The sequence below is a fragment of the Triticum dicoccoides genome, chromosome 2A, assembly GCF_002162155.2.
Source record: "Triticum dicoccoides isolate Atlit2015 ecotype Zavitan chromosome 2A, WEW_v2.0, whole genome shotgun sequence".
In the NCBI taxonomy this organism is placed as follows: Eukaryota; Viridiplantae; Streptophyta; class Magnoliopsida; order Poales; family Poaceae; genus Triticum; species Triticum dicoccoides.
This window is the reverse complement of record NC_041382.1, coordinates 21,546,521-21,551,939: the sequence shown is the minus strand read 5'-3', so window position 1 is coordinate 21,551,939 and position 5,419 is coordinate 21,546,521. Positions and strand designations below refer to the sequence as shown.

General features: G+C 41.5%; 1 pseudogene; it reads left to right on the top strand.

The window, feature by feature from the left end:
- The first annotated feature begins 3,951 nt into the window (after nucleotides 1–3,951).
- The window catches only part of LOC119352889, a 2,592-nt pseudogene continuing 1,124 nt past the window's right edge, over nucleotides 3,952–5,419 (top strand).

The window sequence follows — 5,419 nt, the reverse complement described above, 5'->3', positions numbered from 1 at the left end:
GTCGACCGTCGCCGCGCCGCCCCGCCCCACGCCGCACCTCGCCATCGCCGTCGCCGACACCATCGCCGTGAGCAACTAATTTAGATGTGTAGTAATTTTTGTTTGATTTTTTGTGTAGTTTCGTAGATTTTTTGTTAGATGTGTAGTAATTTAGATGTGTAGTTCATAGATTTTCCTGTCAGATTTTTTTTCATATTGTGTAATTAATTTGTTCATATTGTGTTAGATTTTTTTTTTGTTAATAGATTTTTTATGCAAAGATGTTTGTATGTTCATATATATGCATGTTTGTATGTTCATATATATGCAAAGATCGAATATGTCAAATTTTTATGATTAGTTAGAAAAATGATAGAACTATAGTTAAACTAGTTTATTTTTAGTAAGTACTACTTTATGATAATTCATAGTAAGTGCTTCATATATAGTTGAACTAGTTATAGTTGATTTAATAAACTACTTTATTTTACTATATATAGAAGTAGTTTGTTTTTAGTAAGTACTACTTTATTTATTTATAGTAAGTGCTTAGTAGTTGAACTAGTTGATTTAATTAATAAAACTACTTTATTTAACTATATATAGAAGTAGTTCCCGCATCGATGTCGGCGATGCCTATCCCGCATCCTCGTCGTCGTCGACTCGACGGTTGAGGCCTGCTTGATCAGGGCCATGTTCAGGACTGGGCTCCGCCGGGCTGGTATTGGGAGGTACTACCTTCCGGGAGACGTAGGTTGGTGAGGAGGCAACCCGTTGTTGACCCGATCCTTGTTTGGTGGCTGTCGCGTGGGCCAGTGACGGTGCCGAGCCTTCCGGACACCGCGGAGGTGGTACGTCACCGTGTACGCGAGGAGGACGAGCACGTCCGTCGCTACATGGTTGCATTGGAGGGCAGGTTCGACAATACCTGGCAGGTTCTTCAGGGATCTCACTGGAGCTATGATCCTGTGATGGTTCCTTACCTTTGGGTGTCCACCGCCCGCGATACCCGTCGGGCGCTACGGTTCTAGCTGTATTAGTGATGCTATATGTATGATAGTATTCGAGGAGTATGAGTGATAATATTCGACGATGTACGGACACAAGAGATGATGTACTTTTGCTTATAATTGAATGCATGCATGCTAATTTGAATACTTTATTTTATGATTTGGTTTTGCTTATTGAATGCTCATATTAGAAAAGTACTCCTACTTTGAATGTTAAAATCGTGGGGGTAGCTTCTCCTTCATTCCCGGAACTACTTTATTGAATGCTCATATTAACATAGGCCGGAAATGTCGTACTCGGACGACGAAAACTGCCCGGGGGAGTGCGAGTGGTGCCACGACGACCGAGGTATGTGCGACAGGTTCGTTGAGCTGAACGAAGATCGGCGCTTCAACATTAAGCTCGACGAGACCTTCGATGTTGAAACGGTACGCAACAACGACAAGTGTTTTTTTCGTAATTAAGCACGGCTTCAACTATTTTAACGTGTATTTTTCATTTTTTACAATTCGACTAGCTTATCCCATGCTATGCAAGACGCTATGTCTTGGAGAGGATGGGTTTTGAAGACCATGAAAGTATGGAAACCAAAAAAATTCTCCTAAGGACCCATCATGGTGTGGATTTTCAAGTAAAACTGTACAATGCTGAGAGTGTAACCCATTTTGTTTGCAAAAATTGGGAAGCACTTTGCAAAATGTATGGTTTTGATGAGGGTATGCTTGTCACCATGGATCTTGGCGATCCTACAATCGAGCAAGACAATATGGAGATTTGGGTCCTTGTGGATACACCTCAAATTCTTCCCCCATGTGAGCTTAACATAGTTATTAAGTAATTTATATTGTTTATTTCAAAATAGTTAACAGCTTATTTTCATTGACATCTTATTTTGATTGTTCAAAGAATGTGCAGAAGATGGTAGACAAAACCCACTACACCGATGGCTCCGAATTAACTTGTAAGGAGAAAAATCATCTGATCGCATTTTGTACTGATCTTGAGAATTGCAATGTCTACAATCGAACTCCTTAACATTATGGTCAATACGTGCCACTAGTGCACGTGTTGAACTACGGTAACTACCATGGAGATACCCTGGTAAGATTTTTTACTATTACGACATCCGTGCATCTTTTTGCATACTTCTAAAACTAGTACATCATTGCTAACTACGAAGTTATTACTATGTTTTTCAACAGAGAATCCCAGAGGATTGTGTGCCTCATTTGATGTATGAGAATGACAACCTTCATGTTTTGAACATATATCCAGGTCATCCTATGAATCTCAACTGTCCATACCGGATTTCTAAAAGAAGTGGAGACATGACAATCAAAGAATGAAAAAAATGTATGAACAGTCGTAAGGAGCTTCTTGGAAGCAAAAGGAAGCGAAGCACAAGAATTGGAGACAGGATGATCTCCATTCTTCATAATGGAGAGTCAGGGTCTATATTGTTTTATGCTATTTTACCTTAAGGGTGTTTAGGTCCTACCTGATACTGATGATCATGTGCTAAGAACAATTATGTAGGGTTGGGTTCGATGACTATGAGGATGATGATCGTATGACTTATTATTAATAACGAGTAGAAGTTGTATGATGATGCATGATTAGTAGGACTTGTTATTATATATGATGATGTATGATGCGAGCATGCATGAGTTATTATATATCTGTGGGTGAAATGAACATAGGAGTAGCGTTGGTAAACCAAGGACGAAGATATAAGAGAGGACACTTCTCTCTATTAGCTAGCTAATAATAACCTGAAAATAACCCCCTAAACCCCTAAACCAGCCACTTTTTCTTAAAAAAAGAAAAAACTCAGCTCCAGCCAGCTGCTGACGCGTGAAAGCCTTTTGGTCCCGGTTTATGTCCTCAACCGGGACCAAAGGCCACGTGGATGCCCATCTGTCCCGGTTCGTGTAAGAACCGGGACTAAAAGGGGGAGGTATTAGTAACGACCCATTAGTCCCGGTTCATGAACCGGGACTAAAGGCCCTTACGAACCGGGACTATAGGTCCTTTTTCTACTAGTGACACCACCGCCGCCACCACACCCTAAAGTTGCAGCTCGGTCTGCTCCCGCCAAAGTTAATTCGACATCTTCCAAAAGGAAAAGGAAAGTCATCAATGTAGATGACGATAAATCGGGAGAAAGGACAGCCCAACGTCTGCCGTATACACCAGAGGAAGAAGTTAGACTGGTAAAGATTTTTTTGCTCAAATCTTTGTTACGTGCATGTAAGTTCTTGTTGTTTGTTGGGCTCAACTAAATTAAAAATGTTCATAATGTAGGCAAGTGCTTGGCTGGAGTGTTCACTTGATCCCATCGATGGAAACGGAAAGAAGGGTGAGCAGTTTTGGGATGACATTGCTGCTCTATACAACAGTACGACACCAAGTAACCAGAAAAGAGACCGGAATCAGTTGAAGATGGAGTGGCAAAGGACCAAGAAAAGGCTCGCTGCTTTCCATGGCGAGTGGTGTGCCGTAACTGGAGTGTATAATAGTGGTCGCAGCACTGATGACCTGGAAAAAATGGCCTTGGAGAAGTATGAACTGAAGTATGGCCATCCTTTCCAACATTTAACCATGTGGGCAAAACTGAGGGATGACGGGAAATGGCTAGCCTCTTACAGAAACATGATAGCAAAAAAAGGGAAGACAACATCTCCGGAGGCCAATCTCACATCAAATGAGATCAACTTGGAGTCCGAGGAGCGCCCGGAAGCTGGTCGTGATAAGGCTAAGGTTGAACGTGCCGGTAAAGGCAAGTCAGGAGGGCTCTCACAAGAGCTTGGAGAAAGATTAGACCACGCAAGATCTCTTGCCAGACGTGCTCCGAGGACGTACATGAACAGACCACGCGAAGAAGCTGCTGAGCAGTTAGTACGTGACTACTTCTGTGAAAATCCTCTCTACACTGCAAAAGTATTTCGCAGGAGATTCCGAATGAGAAGACCCCTCTTTGAGCGTATTGTCCATGCATTGGGCGAGTGGTCTCCAGAGTTCACACAAAGGAGAGATGCTCTTGACCGTGAAGGTCTCTCTCCTTTGCAGAAATGTACATCGGCTATTCGTCAATTGGCATATGGTACTCCGGCGGGCATTCTCGATGAGTACCTCAAGATTGCCGAGTGCACTTTAGTTAAATGCTTGAAGCTGTTTGTACAAGGGGTGATTCACATATTCGGTGATGAGTATATGTGAAGACCCAATGTTGATGATGTGCAACGCTTACTTGATAATGGCGAGAGTCGTGGGTTTCCAGGCATGCTAGGAAGCCTCCATTGTATGCACTGACAATGGGAGAGATGTCCCATGGCTTGGAAGGGTCAATTCACCCGTGGTGATAAAGGCGTTCCCACTCTTATTCTAGAGGCAGTTGCTTCATTTGGATATGGCATGCTTTCTTTGGTGTTGCTGGATCAAACAACGATATCAATGTGCTTAATCAATCGAAGTTGTTGTTGAGCAACTGAAAGGGCAAGCTCCTCAGGTGAGCTATCGTGTCAACGATAAGGAGTACCAACATGGATATTACCTCGTGGATGGAATATACCCCGAGTGGGCAGCATTCACTAGTAGAAAAAGGGCCTATTGTCCCGGTTGGTGAGGGCCTTTAGTCCCGGTTCATGAACCGGGACTAAAGGCCGTGGCCACATGGAGCTCCACCTTTAGTCCCGGTTGGTAACACCAACCGGGACTAAAGGAAATTTTATGATTTTTTTGAATTTTTTTATTTTCAAATTTCTGAATTATTTTAACCTCTAATCTCTAATCACCACCCCTCATCACTGCTCAATTTATCCTCTAATCTCTAATCACCCCTCATCATTCCAAATCATCTAACTTCCTGAACGGTCACCCATCCTCCCACTCCCCCAGCCTGAGCACGCTTAACTTCAGAGTTCTATTCTCCCTCGTTTCCAAGTTTTCACTTGTTGTATTCCTGACAATAGTAAGATGTCAATCCTATTAACCCTCAGGAATTTTGCTTGAGCATGAAGTGACACATTTCACTATTTGAGTTTTAAAAAACAATAATTATTTAAAAAACAATAGTTATTTTGAATAATTAGTTTGACCAACGTTTGACCATAGTTTGACCACAGTTTGACCAGATTTGACCAAAATACAAAATAACTGAAATAATTATTTAGTAACACTAATATTCTAGAATAATTAGTTTGACCATTGTTTGACCACAGTTTGACCACAGTTCGAATTTTTTTCGCTTTTCCACTCTAGATCTTAAAAGCCCCGTAACTTTTCGAGTAGATGATTTTTCATATAAATAACTTTTTCATCCGAGTTAGTATGCAAAAGTTATGCCCATTTTTACAAAATCTAGAGAGATTTTGCAAATAAAGTCGAAATTCACATTTGCAAATTTTCCCAACAACTAGACCACATATCA